A 17,462-nucleotide genomic window follows, 5' to 3' on the forward strand; every position below is an offset into this window, starting at 1 on the left:
TTCTTTTTTTAAATTTTAACTTGTTTTATTTTTTATTTATTTTTTTTTAATTTACGTCCAAATTAGTAAGCATATAGTGCAACAATGATTTCAGGAGTAGATTCCTTAGTGCCCCTTATGCATTTAGCCCATCCCCCCCTCCCACAACCCCACCCGTAACCCTCAGTTTGTTCTCTATATTTATGAATCTCTTCTGTTTTGTCCCCCTTCCTGTTTTTATATTATTTTTGTTTCCCTTCCCTTATGTTCATCTGTTTTGTCTCTTAAAGTCCCCATATGAGTGAAGTCATATGATTTTTGTCTTTCTCTGACTAATTTCACTTAGCCTAATATCCTCCAGTTCCATCCACGTAGTTGCAAATGGCAAGATTTCATTCTTTTTTGATTGTTGAGTAATATTCCATTATATATATATAGATATATATCTATATATATATATATATATATACATATATATCTATCTATCTCACATCTTCTTTATCCATTCATTCACCGATGGACATTTGGACTCTTTCCATACTTTGGCTATTGTTGATAGTGTTTCTGTAAATATGGGGGTGCATGTGTCCCTTCGAAACAGCACACCTTCATCCTGTGGATAAATGCCTAGTATTGCAATTGCTGGGTCGTAGGGTAGTTCTGTTTTTAGTTTTTTAAGGAACCTTCATACTGTTTTCCAGAGTGGCTGCACCAGCTTGCATTCCCATATAATAAGTCAGTTTTGATACTGACAAGTTGTTGGTGATTTTAAGTAGCCAAGAAGGGCTATTGAAAGTTGGGTGGTACATTCTATTCTGGTGCCAGAGTGACCTCAGCTTTCATATAATTACCTAATTTGTTTTGAGTACTAGCCCACTGTGAGCTAATGTGCTCTGCTAAATCCAGTAATGTGAGTGATACTAAATTGGAATGTTTATTCTCAGAAATTTTACATTGAATTTTCTTCATGTTGCCTACTCTTTCTCTCAGTCTTCTTCTTTCCAGGTTAAGATTAAGCTGGAAGAATATATTTTTTAATATGAAATTTATTGTCAAATTGGTTTCCATACAATACCCAGTGCTCATCCCAAAAGGTGCCCTCCTCAATACCCATCACCCACCCTCCTCTCCCTCCACCCCCCATCAGCCCTCACTTTGTTCTCGGTTTTTAAGAGTCTCTTATGCTTTGGCTCTCTCCCTCTCTAACGTCTTTTTTTTTTTTTTTTTTTTTTTCTTCTCACCTGCTTTTTTCCCTTATAGCTTCTATGGGAAATGGCGGCCAGTCTAGGAGCTACTCCACATAAAGCCACCAGAGAAAATGTGCTACCAGACATATTCTTGCTGCTTCACACTGAAATGCATCCAACAAAAGTGAGCACTTAAAACCACTTAGACATTCATTTATGTATCCTTCACCAATTATCTTTTCCAACCACACAATTACTACTGCAAGTATTTCATTCTACAATGAAATGTAGCCCAAAATTAACACTCCTGAGAAAATGGCCCTGCCTTTGATTTTACAGAAAACAACCAAAGCCATCAGAACACCTATAACTTCTTTTTAAGTAGCTTATTTGTATCTACAACATGCTTTTCCTCTGTATTCCTTGTGCCAATAGAAGAGCTGATTCTCCCTTTGTTTAAATCCTTTCTTTACTGACACTCTGGAGTCCTCATCTCTTTATTTATTCAAGGAATCTGAATGCAAAACATGTGTTTGTGTGTATGTGTGTGTATACTTACATACACTATAATATACTTATATACATATATATACACACACGTACATATATATATATACACACACACACATATATATAGTTTTGTCTTCATCTCATTCTCCAGTTTTAGTCACTATGTTGAATCAAGGTTAAAATACTTTAATAATTCTCAAATTTAAATGTCAGAATGGTTAACATTAACAACACAGGAAACAACAGACATTGGGAAGGATGTGGAGAGAGGGGAACCCTTCTTACACTGTTCATGGGAATACAAAGTGGTGCAGCCACTCTGCAAAACAGGATGGAGGTTCCTCAAAAAGTTAAAAATAGAACTACTCTATGATCCAGAAATTGCACTAAGAGGTATTTACCCAAAGAATACACAAACACCGATTCAAAGGGATATATGCACCCTAACGTTTATAGAAGCATTATCAACAATAGCCAAAGTATGGAAAGCGACCAAATGTCCATTAACTGATGAATGGATAAAGAAGAAATGGTGTGTGTGCACATGGGAATATTACTTAGCCATAAAAAATGAAATCTTGTCATTTGTAACAATGTGGGTGGAGCTAGAGTGTATTACAGTAAGTGAAATAAGTCAGTCAGAGAAGGATAAATACCATATAGTTTCACTCACATGCGGAATTTAAGAAACAAAACAGATGAACAAGGGGGGAGGGAAGGAGAGGCAAACCATAAGAGACTCTAAACTATGGAGAACAAACTGAGGGTTGATGGAAGGGAGGTGGGTGGGGGATGGGTTAAATGGGTGGGGGGTACCGAGGTGGGCACTTGTAATGAACACAAGGTATTATATATAAGTGATGAATCACTAAATCCTAAATGTAAAACTAGTATTACACTGTATGTTAACTAACTGTAATTTGAATAAAAACTTGGAAGAAAAAAAATAAAATTTCAATGAAAGTAAAAATACAAAATACATATCCAAAAGAAAGCTTACAAAAGCCAGTGCAAGATAGTTATCTTGTAACCTGTTTCTTTGTAACTTCTTAGAGATAGTTGATAATCTTTTGCTTTTATAATATTAGAGAGAAATTTAATGAATATGTATAGATGCAGATGTTAGACAACTACTGCTGCAATGGGAATCACATATATTAGACAACTAATTTGTTCTTTTACTGTCAACTTAAATGACGTTATTTTAGAAGATGATGCAACTATATACATTCAATTAATGATTAGTTTTAAAAAAAGGAAAATAAACTTACATGATTTGATTAAAAAGAAAAAACAATTCTTTCTCTTAGTCACTTCAGCCAGGGATCCCACTCTTTCCAAGTGTTCAGAGTCAAACTTTTAAAAATAGCTGTCTAAACGTTTAGCTTTTATATCCTCACTTCTTAGTTTCCCAATCAGCAAATAATTCCAATTTACCACTTCCCTGAAAATTCTGTCACAGAACAAATTAGTAAGTCCAGCATTCACTAAGTAGCTTTAATGAAATGTCATAAATATTTCTGAAATTCATCTGATTTTCACCACCCCACTCCCACAGCCTTTGTCTGGGCTACAATTAGTTTTCATCCAGAAAATTCCCACAGTTGGACTCTTTCATCATTAGGCTAGCTCACCGTCAAACTGTTATCCACAAGGCAGTGAAAGTGGATTTCCAATAATGCAAATCTAACAGGTCTCCCCTTTTTAAGGATTCACTCAACCCCTATTTCCTTTAAAATGAAGTTATCAAACCTTAAACATGTTAAACAAGGTCCTGCAAGATCTATCTGGAGGACTTCTCTAGCCTTAACTCTTACCCTTCCCCTTTTGCACACTATGCATTGGCTACAATAAATATTTTCAGTGCTTTGTGAATACAATGTATGTTATTTCCATTAAGGTTCACTCCTCCCTTTCTCTTCTAGTATGCAAGTGCCTATTGGTAGCCTCCACTCCTCTGTAGTAAATATGAGTTAAATATCATATTCTAAAAGCATTCTTCCTTGATTATTCAAACTATTTTGTTCTGTGTTCAAAGATTCCTATATTTTCTCTCTCGTCATTTTAATTACATTTTATTGTCACTATTTTTCTAATGGCCATTTTTTTCTATGAACTACAAACTCTTTGAAAGCAAAAGTGACACTATCTTTTCTCTAGTATATCCCAACAGCTACTACAATTACTGAAATCTAATATACATTTCCTAATGAAAGAGAGGAAAACAGACATGCACAAGGGCTGAGGTCTAGGCAGAGAATGTGCCCAGCTCTGGAATCCACCTCCCACAAAGGTTTTCTGCTCTTTATCACCTGAGAGGTAAAGAATGTCTGGATGGGGAAAAAGCCAGGTCAGGAGAGTCAAGGTTACTCCTGCCGGAGTCTTTCACATCCCTGCACCTGCAGCCTCCCCAGGCTTCCTCTTCTAGGCAACTTTTCTCAGTGTAGCCTCGGAACACCTTGCATCAGAATCATATAAAATACTTGTCAAAATTCAGAATCTCTGACCTCACTACCTTCCAAATCAGACTCTTTGAACAGGACCCTCAAATCTGGATTTTAAACAAAATTTTTGGGTGATAATTATGTACTCCAGCATTAGACCAAAAAAAAAAAAAAATAAATGAATAAAAGGATGCTTATTAAATTTTCTGACCTTAAATTATAAGTTATAGGAAAAAGAAATGGCTTCCACTTAGTTTGAAAAGAAATGGTGTCCTCAAAGTGGCCAGGATTTTGTAAACTTTCGGAGGAATCCCTTAAGGGTAAAGTAATTGAGGATTACAGTGAATTCTTAAAGACTGCAGCAGCATTACAAAGAGTAGAGTGAAGAAAGATGAGAAAAAAAAGAAAGTGGAAGAATGAGTCAGAGGAGGAGAAATAAAAGTATGAGCAACTGTTGAGCATTAGGATTATTTTGTCCTAAGTGTTCTGTTTTATTTCCCCAATTCAGATATATATGTTATTAATATTAAGTTACTATTAACTATATTATAAATTATAACATATATATTTTATATATCATCTTACCTCCATGGAATTATATTTCTTTAGCTTTTACCCGGCCCTTGACTAGCTTTCTTGGATTTAGGCACTTTTAATTTTTTTTTTAAGTTTATTTATTTATTTATTTATTGAGAGAGAGAGACAGAGAGAGAGATAGCATGAGCAGAGGAGGAGCATACAGAGAGGGATAGAATCCCAAGCAGAGAGAATCTGTGCAGAGCACGATTTGGGGCTCAATCCCACGAACCATGGGACCATGATCAAGAGTTGGCCTCATAACCAACAAAGCCACCCAGGTGCCCTCACTTATAATTTATAAAGCTAAATGAGTTGACAATTTTTTCATCATATTTACATTTTACTTATTATCAATATGAATCCCAAATATATGTGCTATATAAATTTTTCTGAAGGTCTATAAACCAAAGATGTTGGGAATATAATTTTTTTCATAGTTTTTCACACCACTAGCAGCAGCCTTTAGTGCCTACACATAAGACTGACCTTGCACAGAGAGAACATAAACAAAATTAGGTGACTACTCAAGAAAGCACTTCTTTCCAATCATTATGGCTTCTAAAGATCAGCATTTAAGAAGTTCCCACTAATTTCCTCAGGTCATTTCACTAAGTCAACTTCATATTTTAACATGGCATAATCACAAAATAATACAAAGTTTTATTCTTTCCTATTTTCAATGGAAGGGGTAAGAGTAGGTGAGCAGTGAATTTTCTAAAGGGAGACAAAAACATTAGACTTTAGACTTGTGTATTCTATTCGTTCCCAGAACACCAAATGGGAGAGAGCTGAGGGGAGGGCAAAGCTCTCTCCCTGGTGGTGACTCCTGAGCACAGAGGGAAAAATGAAGTGACTCATGCTTTGAGCCAGATGATGAATGCCTGAGGTGAAAACCTCTGCTTGGTATTTATTTTCCATCCTTTATGCTGATCTTAAAATTTTTCCAGTTCATGTTCTCCTTAGGACATTCACAGGTGCTGAAATTACTGCAATAGGAAGTCTTCACTATTCTTGAGAAATCAATCTTTCGACTACAGAGAATACTGGCCAGTTATAAATATGAGCATATTAATGCAATCAGAGTAACTCAAAAGAAATCTAAAAGTGAGAAATGAAATTATTAGATTCTATATGACCTTTCCTTCAACTAATCATAGGGAAATGTTTGTGAGAATGTCTGTACATAACTCCAACACTTATGCAAATTCATAACGTAGAAAGAAAATTCTGAACTCTTCTCAGAATTCTTCAATGTTTTAAAAGCTTTTGTAATCCTGTATATATATATATATATATATATATATATATATATATATATATATATGTGTGTGTGTGTGTGTGTGTGTGTGTGTGTGTGTGTGTGTGTGTATGCACGTATGTATGTATGTATGTATGTATATTTGCAGTTACTCAGGTGTTTATAAAATGTAGGTCAAATTTTTGACCTGAATTTTCTAGCAAAGCATCCCTATATTCAAGTGAACTTATTTAAGTAATTAACTTTTAAAATTACCTTTTATTAGGATTACTATACACACCTGCACTCTATCTACCTCTCTATCTCTCTATCATCTATCTATCTATCTATCTATCTTTCTACATACATACATACATACATACATACACACACACACACACACGCACACACACACATACAAGCATACTGAAATCCTAGTCCCAAATGTATTCTTTGTTAACATTTTGGTGTTTAAACTTTCAGTTTTTTATTAAAATGCTTTCCATCCTTTAAACTTGTGACTGCATTTTAACTCTATTTAGAAACTTGCTTTAAAATATTCATTTCCAAATTTTATACATTTTAACTATTCTTTAAAATTTAAAAAAAAATTAAAATTTAAAACCTTCAAAGTCCATCCCATATTATAATTTATTTAATCAATCCCCTTATATTAGAAAATTTTATTCTTTGCAATTTCTATACACTTTTCTATAATAGATATATTTATACATAAATTTGGGGAAAGGTTTTCAGTCATTTTCTTAGAATAATTCATTGAAAACTATTTGACACATTATACTAAGTTGTCCCTTAAAATTTAACTTCAGAGCACCTGGGAGGCTCAGTCAGTTAAGGGTCTGACTTCAGCTCAGGTCATGACCTCGTGGTTCATGGGTTTGAGCCCCTTGTTGGGCACTGTGCTGACAGCTCAGGGCCTGGAGCCTGCTTTGGATTCTGTGTCTCCCATTCTCTCTGCCCCTCCCCCGCTCATACTCTGTCTCTTTCTCTCTTTCAAAAATAAATAAACATTTAAAAAGATGTAACTTCAATCTGTACTCACAGCAGAACCGTAGATTTCCTTCCAGGCACTAAAATTATAAAAAGTATACACACACAACTCACACACAATTCTTGCTACATTGCTGAAATTTTGTCTTTCTGTAAAATCACTATTTTAATTTTTATATGTTTACATATCAGTAATATAAACCATCTCCTCATTTTTCTCTTTATTTCTACTTTTATGTGAAATACAGATTAAAAATTTTCACCATTACCTACTCAGAAGTTTCCAGACATTCATTCCAATTCTTTGTTTGTCTTTGAGTTGTATCTAATTATTTCCTAAACATAATTTTTCTATTTTATGTAAATAAATCTATGGATCTTCCCCCTCTTTGGCTTGACCTTTAAAATGTTCTTTCCCCTGGAAGCTGCATTGGTGTTAAATAAGTAACTAATAATTCTATTTATGTTTTCTGCTAATTCTTTTGTTTATGATTTGGTGCAGGGCAGGAGCTGTGAGAGAATGCAGTTAGAAATGCCATTATCTGAAAGTACTTATAGGTAAACACTGATCACCATTGGCATTAGCATAATCCTTTCTAATGGAATAGATTCAGATATTTACAGAAATGTCATATCTTGTGGGGGGGGGGGGGCAGGGAGCACACAACAACCAAAGAAGTTAGATTTGAGGGAAGGTCAATACAACTCTCAGAATAGCTGCCATCATATAAAAAACAAGTCCAATAGACTTAGTTATTTAGACATAGCAAAAGGATTAAGGATCCACAGGGGTTGGTGGTTCTAAATTACAGTATGGGAGCAACCATTTAACCTCTCTTCTCTCATCTTACTTTGGTAAACGTATGTACCAGGCAAAAAATATCAGGAGTTAGAAATGGACTCAGTACAGTGTTAGGAATCCAAGAACTTAGTTATGGTAACCAAAAATAGGTACTGTTCTATTTTCAATGTTCATAAAAGTAGCTAAGCTATCCCTGAATTTATTAGGCATCTAAGAAGATGCCTGTATTAGTCAGGATTATCCAGAGAAATAGAACCAATAAGGTGTGTGTGCGTGCGTGTCTGTGCGTGTCTGTGTGTGTGCATGTAAGTATGTGTATGTGTGTAGAAAGACAGACAGAGAGAGAGAAATTATAAAAAAATAGCTTACATGATTATGAAGGCCAACAAATCCCAAAACCTGCAGTATACAGGCTGAAGAACCAGGAGAGCTGATGGTATAGTTCTAGTCCAAAGGCCAAAAGGCTGAAGACACAGGAACAACGGACTTTTTGAGTCTGAAATCAAGATAAAAATCAACATCCAATTCAAGTATTCTGTGCAAGGAAGGAAAATATGTAAACAGAGTAAATTGTCAAGTTCAGTAAGGACAAAACCATGCCCATTCCATGATGGAAGTGGTCCAATATACTTGAACTGCCACCAGGTAGCTGGTTGATCACTGTAAAGAATGATGCCATATTGAGGACTCGTTGATCTCTCTCTGTAGATTGAACACTTGGCAGTAGCCATATCCAGGCTGAGCTTGGTGAGTGAGAGTTAAGCCCATGCATAACCTTCATCCCTGCCACAGTGGACACTTTATTCATGAGCTTAGTGACTGATGACAAGGGTTGGTTAGGATGAGGCTGACTGATTTCCATCAAATGGGTCATCCTATTGACTTATTAAAATTGTCCTCTTGAAGTCACCCTTTGGTGAACATTTACATAGGACACAACTGTCTTCATGTTTCTTGCCCATTAATAGAGGCCTACTAACATCCTCTTTCTCAAATTTCCTAATCAACAATTTTCTAGTCGTGTTCTGACCAAGTCTCAAAACAAAACCATTGACCACAGCACATGAATCAGTATGTAATTGCACATCTGGCCATTTCTCCTTCTAAGCAGAGTGAACAACCAGTGACACATTTCCTATGTAAAAATGGCATTAAAAAATACGGCTTTGAGTACCTAAATCATAGTAAGTTTCACATAGAGGCTTATTATACAACAATCAAAATAGTTTTCTAAGTACTTATATTATAAAGTATTTTTGTAAATGTGTGTGTATATATGTATATATATATATACATATATATATATATACATATATACACAATTTGATCTATCAATACCATTTATACTTCAGTGTTTCCTATCACTTTCTTCAAAAATTGTAGTAATGATACAATTAAAAATCAGAAATTTAAAAAATAACAACAACAATCATTCCATCAATCCAATATCCTCCTTCATTTCTTCCCTTTCTCCCTCCTAAATTCACATCCAAACTTCTTAAATGTATTTTACATACTGCATCTATAACACCTTCCAGGTACTCTCCATCTTTTTTTTTTTTTTTTTTTTAACGTTTATTTTTGAGACAGAGAGAGACAGAGCATGAACGGGGGAGGGTCAGAGAGAGGGAGACACAGAATCTGAAACAGGCTCCAGGCTCTGAGCTGTCAGCACAGAGCCCGACGCGGGGCTCGAACTCACGGACCGCGAGATCATGACCTGAGCCGAAGTCGGACGCTTAACCGACTGAGCCACCCAGGCGCCCCCCAGGTACTCTCCATCTTAGAGCAATTTGGCCTCTACCAACAAGACGTCTCTGAAATTTTTCTCTCCATGAACACCAATAACTTCTTGCCATTAAATATGCAAAAACAATGTTTAATTTACTTGACCTCTCAATAGGATTCTATACTTTACGAACTGCCTCTTCTTGAAACTCTGTATTTCTATGAAATAGAAAACTCCTTATTCTCTATGAAAGTATATTTGCCTGATTTTCTCCCTACGTCTCTTCTCAATTTCACTTCAGGTAACTTACTAAACTTTTCTTTTTCTTATTGTTGGAGGTTTCCCAACTGTGATTTCCCTTTTAGACTCACTCTCTATAATTTTGTTGGGTGGTGTCATCTAGCTCATTTGCATTAATTTAAAACTGTGTGTGTTCTTCCATATCTCTAATCCAGATCTATTTCTTGAGATTTATAGATCCCGATACTTCTTTAAAAAAAAAAAAAAATCAGGGGCGCCTGGGTGGCTCAGTCGGTTGAGCGGCCGACTTCGGCTCAGGTCATGATCTCACGGTCGGTGAGTTCAAGCCCCGCGTCGGGCTCTGTGCTGACGGCTCAGACCTGGAGCCTGTTTCGGATTCTGTGTCTCCCTCTCTCTGACCCTCTCCCGTTCATGCTCTCTCTCTGTCTCAAAAATAAATAAACGTTAAAAAAAAAAATTAAAAAAAAAAAAAAATCAGTTGCTCCAGACTGATGACATTAGCTCCCATCTGCTACCTTAACATTCTGTCCAAACCAGTTGTTCTTTCATATTCCCAGTGTCAGCAAATGACCATTCACTTAGCTATTTGGATGAGGAAAAATGGCAGTAATTCCTGACTCTTCTTTATCCTTTTTTTTCCTTAAGAAAACAAAACAAAATCAAGAAACCTTACCTTTTCTTCTCAGGTCATCATTCCATCTCAACTGAATAACTAAATCCCTTTGACTCCAATCTTACAAATTCTAATTGTCTTACTTTCTGAAAGATTTTACCCAAATTCAATTTGTTCATGACAAACATAATACCAGTCAGGATTTTGGTCAAGAAAATTAAAACTAGAAATGACTCTAGGTATTTTAAGCAGGAATTTATTTAATAGTGAGAGTCTGGTTGTTCAAGAAAATTTTCACAATGGCTGGAAAAGAAAGACCGGGAAAATCTTCACTAACTATAGTATTTTCTGTTAGCTTTTCCAGAGTCAAGAAAGTTGCAGAAGCCACAGAAAACCACTCACATTGTCAATTCCTGTATCTAATAATCCGCCTTCATTTTCCACTGAGCACACTGTTGGTAGTTTTTCTAGTAAACTCATTTCCCATTTTTTCCACATATTCTGTCTCTGCATGAAAACTATTTTCTGAAACCACAGATTAAGTGAAATTTATTCTGAAATACTCCTTTCTGAGTCTTCACTCATGGTTTTTCCTACTTCAGGTATATCCATTACTCTGTAATTATCCCCTTAACTGCACTTTTGATCATATTTTATAGTCTTTTTCCCATTAGTTTACCCGAAATGGACTTCATGTCTCTTGACAACAAAGTATTTCTTTGCACCACTAATGCCCAGTATCTTGTTTATATAAGGCATTCATTTGTTGAGATAATAATTAACTCTAACAATACCTCTTTAGTTTTAATACTAAAGTCACTTTATTTTATAATTTTTAAAGTTAAAACAGGATGTTAGCTAACATTTAGATAATCAATTGAAGACAATTTTTTTTCATTAACGCCTTAATGTATGTCATTTTATGTCTTCATTGTACAACTAATTTAAAAACATCAGACTTGATATTACTTTATATTTATCTGTATTAAATTTTGCCTACAAAGTTTCTCTTAATACCAAAAGATTGTCAAAGTTTTTAAAAATAAGAGTAGATTCACTCTTCTGATGTAATAATTGTCTTCTATAGGCTTGCTATCATCTACAAATGCAATAAAAAAGTTTTCTAAGTCATCATCCTCGATGCTAATGCCATTATAGTACAAGATAGAATGGGCTGGTCAGGTCCAAGCTCTGGGTGACCTTGCCACATTCCATTTAAATCTTACTTCTGATTTTCAAAAATGTATTAATCAATAATCAGTCATTGCATTGATTGCCTCAACTCTGCCTATAAGGAGACTTAAACTTTCACATCCATGCTCCTTTCTACATCTGTTTCTGTCAAAACAACACATATCACAACATCTGTTGTGAGGGAATCTGCTATAGAATTCACATTCCAAAAGGCAACATGTTTGAATTTATGATCATGCACGGTGATGTGTACCCAGAATTCTGCCCATCTTAATTACAAGTAAAGATGAAGTATGGATACAATTGGAAGGTTTTCTGATTTTCTTCCTTTATGTTCTACTGGTGTTGCTAAGCTATGAAATCTATCAAGATCCATTATGTTCTCATCCAAAGTTCCAAACTTTTGTTATTGCTATGGTTTACATATAAAATACATAACTTTAAGACAATTTTATGTTCTATCTATATGTAACAATGGTTGAACATACCTATTGTTTACGCTGCTTTAGATTTTATTTTTAATATCCATGTTTCCTATTTTTCATTATTTCCTTTTCGTCTGGTCTTCATCTTATATTTTGTATTTGTTTTCACACATTTGTATACATTGAAACTGTTCTAATTAACTTTAGATCTTTTTCTTTTAAGAAGTTTCATTTTTATGTTATTGTTTTATTTCACCAATTTTCATCTTTTACCTTCCATAATTTTAAATCATCTCTAATTTGTCACTGAAAAAAATATGCCAATTTTGTTTTTACTTTTATTTTTCCTCCTTCCTACCTTTTCGTTGTTTTAATGGATTCCCTCAATTATTTTTATAAACTTTTGAGCAAACATATTTAGGCATTTTACACATAATCACTGTTCGAAAGTTTTCCTTTTGTCTACATGTTCCTAAATTTTCCAGAGTTTGGGAGATTGTCTATTTAATATGAGATTAAAATCTGAATATTTTCATGTAAACTGAAAAAAAAATCTGAATTCCATATTGCTAGCCACACAACTCCATAGTTCCCCAAGTATGTCTGAGTATGCCAGAGGAGTACTTCCATTACATTCTATAAATACACATTACATTCTACAAATCCATCTAGATTGTTGTATCAGCTAAGCCCACAAACCCACACTGGACCACTGTTTCTAGCTTCTTCAGGCCTTTTGACATTTTGGTAATTCCAGTTTGCAACTATTCAACTGGTACTACTTAAATAAAAGGATCCTTCTTTTCTTTAATGCTTTATAATAATTATTACTGAGAGAGAAGAGAGAGCTAGAGCGAGAGCGAGAGCGAGAGCGAGAGCGAGAGAGAGAGGTGGGGACAGAGAGAGAGGGAGACACAGAATCCAAAGCAGGCTCCAGACTCTGAGCTGTCAGCACAGAGCCTGACGTGGGGCTCAAACTCAGGAACTGTGAGATCAGGGGAGATCACGACCTGAGCCAAAGTCACATGCCAACCAACTGAGCCACCCAGGCGCCCCAAGGGATCCTTCTTTTTATTTATCAAAACACAACTCAGATCAGCAGTGCCATTTAATAAAAATTTATTGTGACTGCCTGTTTGCCATACATATTTACAACCATATAACTGATTTCTTCCATAAGTATGAAATTGATTTAATCTGTTTTAAAGCTAAATTTTAGGATAACATAGTAGTTAAGTACATAATGAACTATGTTATACATATTTACCTGTTTCGATACCTTGTTTTGCCACTTACTAATTCAGCAACCATACTTAATTATCCAACCCCTCTGCGTCAGAATTTCTTTACCTTTTTAAATTTCAGCTTTACTGAGGTATAGTTGACATAAAAATTAAAATAAAGTGATTTGATATATGTTTACATTGTGAAAGCATTCCCTTCATCCAGTAATTAACACATCTACCTTTTTTTATGGGGGCATGAACATTTAAGTTTTATTTTCTCAGCATATTTCAGTTATACAATATAGTCATTGTAGCTACCATGCTTTACATTAGATTCTCAGACTTCTTTCATCTTTCAGCTGTAAGTTTTCACCCTTTTACCTCTCCCTATTTCCCCCACTCCCCAGGCCCTGGCAACTATTTTTCTACTCTGTGTCTATGACTTTAACTTTTTTTTCTTTTTTCTTTTCTTTTCTTCTCCTTTCCTTTCCTTTTCTTTATTTTTTCTTTTCTCTTCTCTTCTCTTTTCTTTACATTCCACATATAAGGAACGCCATGCAGTATTTGTCTTTCTCTGTCTGGCTTATTTCACTTGGTATGATGACCTCAAGGTCCACCCATGTTGTCACAAATAGTGGGATTTCTTTCTTTCTCATGGCAAAATAATATTGCATTGTATATATACACATACCATGTTTTCTTTATCCATTCATCTGTTGATGGCCACTGAGATTGTTTTCATATATTGGCTGTTGTGAATAATGCTGCAAGAGCAGAGAGCTATTTGATATTCTGTTTTCATTTCCTTTGGATATATATCCAGAAGTGAGATCGCTAGAGCCTATGGCAATTCTACTTTTTTTAATTTTTTGAGAAACCTCCACAGTTTTCCAATTGGCTGCACAACTTTACATGCCCACCAACAGTGCACAAGATTTTCTTTTTTCCACATTCTCACCAACACCTGCTCTATCTTGTTTTTTTGATAATAGCCATTCTGATAGATATGAGGTGATATCTCATTATGATTTTGGTTTGTATCTCCCTGATGATTAGTTATGTTGAGCATCTTTTCAAGTATCTACTGGTCCATCTGTATGTCTTCTTTGGAGAAATGTCCATTTAGTTCCTCTGTTCATTTTTACTTGGAATATTATTAATTATCATTGCTTTGATTATTAGGTTGTGGGAGTTCTTTATATATTTTTGGATATTAGCTTTTTATCACATATGTGATTTATAAATATTTTCTCCATAGATTCCATAGATTTCCTTCTCATTTTTGTTGATGGTTTCCTTTGCCATGTTTTTTAGTTTGATATAGTCCCACTTGTTTATTTTTGCTTTTGTTGCCTTTGCTTTTGGTGTCAAATCCAAAAAATAATTGCAAAGAACTATGTCAAAGGGATGACCACCTGTTTTCTTCTAAGAATTCTATGGTTTTAACTTGTGCCACAGTTTCTATATGTATAGTAGTAGGGAAAACCATGCCATCTACTTCTTAGAGCAATTGTGAATTGCATTAGCCAAAACCTGCGACTCACTTAGAAGAGTACTTGGGGCAGGAGGGCCTGGGTGACTTAGTGTGTTAAGCATCTGACTCTTGATTTCAGACCTGGTCACGATCTCATGGTTTGTTCGTGAGTTCGGGCCCTGCATGGGGCTCTGCACTGACAAGGGCCTGCTTGGGATTCTCTCTCTCCCTCTCTCTCTGCCTCTCCCCTGCTCATGGTCTCTCTGTAAATAAATAAATAAATAAATAAATAAATAAATAAATACTTAAAAAAAAGTACTTGCACAAAATAAACACTCAGGCTTTGCTAGCAAAGATTGTGTGCTGTCACTGTGTGAAAAGGAAAAAAGTGGACAATGTTACTTTAATTTATAAATGTTTACACTCTTTCTTTAGTCACCAATTAAAAATCCTACTTTTCATTTCATAAAAAATGTGACATATTTAGCTTCAAACTATATGTTTCAATGAAAGCCAATTATGAAAAGGAGATCTGCACTAGTAAATAAATGGAAGAAAGGCTGAGGCAAACAGCTGTGGCAATGCTAAGCGAATAAAATTTCTCCCCTCACAGTGTTGGATAGACAGTGACTATTCATTGTTAATATTTTTCACAGATTCAAATTGTAGAAAATATTATTTAGTTTATAAGGATTGGTTTTCCTGCACTGTAGAACTTACCTTACAGACAAGGATACTGTGCACAGAATTTGTAATAGTCACTTTTTTTTTCTGGCCTCATTACTGCCAGAGTAGAGGTTAGGGCAGGGAAACAGATAGAAACAGTTTGGTTCAATTATGTGTTTATAAGGACATTAAATCAAATGAGGAAACTAAAGAATATCAATAATGAATGCAGTTGCTCCTGGTTTAAGTTCTGTGAAGTCTGTGTCTTTAATCTTCAGTTGCTCTAAAATCCAGTGCGATTATCAAGCAAATATAAGCATTTCTGAGGATAATCTGTTTGTTCAAGGTAAGATGAGATGTCCAGAGCTGGTGCATGTGTGGCCTTTGATTTTGTAAGTTATATAGTGAATACTGTTCAATCTAATTTTGAAAAATGTAAAAGTTGTATGCCTCTGTAACCACTGGGCACAAGATACTTTTCTGGATAATAGCAACTTCCTTGGATCAAATATATATTCCCAGATGTGCTGAGATAGTATCCATGTTAAGGATGCAGCTTTGTATTTTAGAATTTAGAATTTAGAATTAAGTGTTGTTTGATATAGACGAGCTAAACAGTTAAAACTTGAACTATTATTAACAAAACTTCACATTCTTTGGTTGCTTCCTTCAAATTGTTGGGGGAAACCTGTGTATTTAAAATAAGGCATGACTACTAGGTTGTATACATTATTTTACAGTCTCAATTCTACCTGTTTCTGGTTCAGTTAAGATAATCATCAACGAGGAAAATTTTTCTTTAAAAAATTAAATCTGAAAGCAACACTGATATTCATTCAATTATATAAATGATAGTCACTAATACTTCTAAAATTATTATTATTATTATTATTATTATTATTATTATTTTTACTTTAGAGAGAGATAGAGAGAGACTATGAGCACAAGCCAGGGAGAGAGGTAGAGGGAGAGAGAGAATCCCAAGAAGCTCCACGTTCGGCACAGAACCCAACATGGGGTTCAATCCTACAACCTTAGGATCATGACTTGAGTCAAAATCGACAGTCTGATGCTCAATCAACTGAGCCACGCAGGCAATATTCACTTAAGTTCAGTCAAGCAGGGTCAAGCCTTCTAACCATCAGCTCTATTTCCATGTGGTGCAAGATTATAGAATTAGAGCTGCTTTCAGAGACTTCAAACGAATCTCAATTCAATTTTTCGTAGGGAGATAAATCATGAGTTCATAACAAAGTGGATTAGAACATGAATACATGAGGCTACCTGAAAGGGAGAGGATGGGGTCCAGCTCAAGAAGACAACAGTGTTGATCAATGGTAGAAAAATATCCTGGGACATGAAGGACAATGACTCATCTCCATAGCCCCAAGTATTAGAGAAGGAAGTTGGGCTCCATCAACAACAGCTACCCCTTCTAAGCAGAAAAGTTCCCCTGTGGTCAAACCATATAACAATGTCAAGCCCCAGCCTGGCCTCACACCTAGAGATCTTGTTAATATTTCATCAATTTAAACTCCAGAACACCCAAGAAACTATCTGATTTGCTTTGGCATTTCCTCAGTTCATGACAGGTTTAGATTTCCTTTCCTTGACACTACAGAAATAACTACCCTCAAATACCCAAAATCAAAAAGAATTATTTGGACTCTTAAAAACCTTTTCATTTATTGTCTGATGACACTTATATCAAGGCCCTGCCTTCCCTGAGAGGAACAAGCAAAACATAACACTGCCATTGCTTACCATTTCAATATGTATTCTTATGCATTTATTTCTCAAGGCATTGGAATTGGTCCAATATTTTAAAGATGGTACAATTCTGAACCTATACATGTAGAAAGAACTTGAATTAAAATATACCTCTTCTCTCATTCGTTTATAAAAATAAACACTGATGGGGCGCCTGGGTGGCTCAGTCGGTTAAGCATCCGACTTCAGCTCAGGTCACGATCTCGCGGCCCGTGAGTTTGAGCCCCACGTCGGGCTCTGGGCTGATGGCTCAGAGCCTGGAGCCTGCTTCCGATTCTGTGTCTCCTTCTCTCTCTGCCCCTCCCCCATTCATGCTCTGTCTCTCTCTGTCTCAAAAATAAATAAAAACGTTAAA

General features: G+C 35.3%; 1 protein-coding gene across 1 annotated transcript in view; it reads right to left on the bottom strand.

The window, feature by feature from the left end:
• Positions 1 to 17,462, bottom strand: part of LOC144617032 (phenylalanine--tRNA ligase alpha subunit-like) — a 240,237-nt gene that overhangs the window by 100,086 nt on the left and 122,689 nt on the right. Inside the window, exon 2 of the mRNA XM_078450570.2 lies at positions 8,119 to 8,245. The gene's annotated coding sequence lies outside the window, so the exon portion shown is untranslated. The remainder of the gene's footprint in view (positions 1 to 8,118; positions 8,246 to 17,462) is intronic.

This window comes from Panthera onca, chromosome C1 (assembly GCF_046562875.1).
Source record: "Panthera onca isolate mPanOnc1 chromosome C1, mPanOnc1 haplotype 2, whole genome shotgun sequence".
Classification (NCBI taxonomy): Eukaryota; Metazoa; Chordata; class Mammalia; order Carnivora; family Felidae; genus Panthera; species Panthera onca.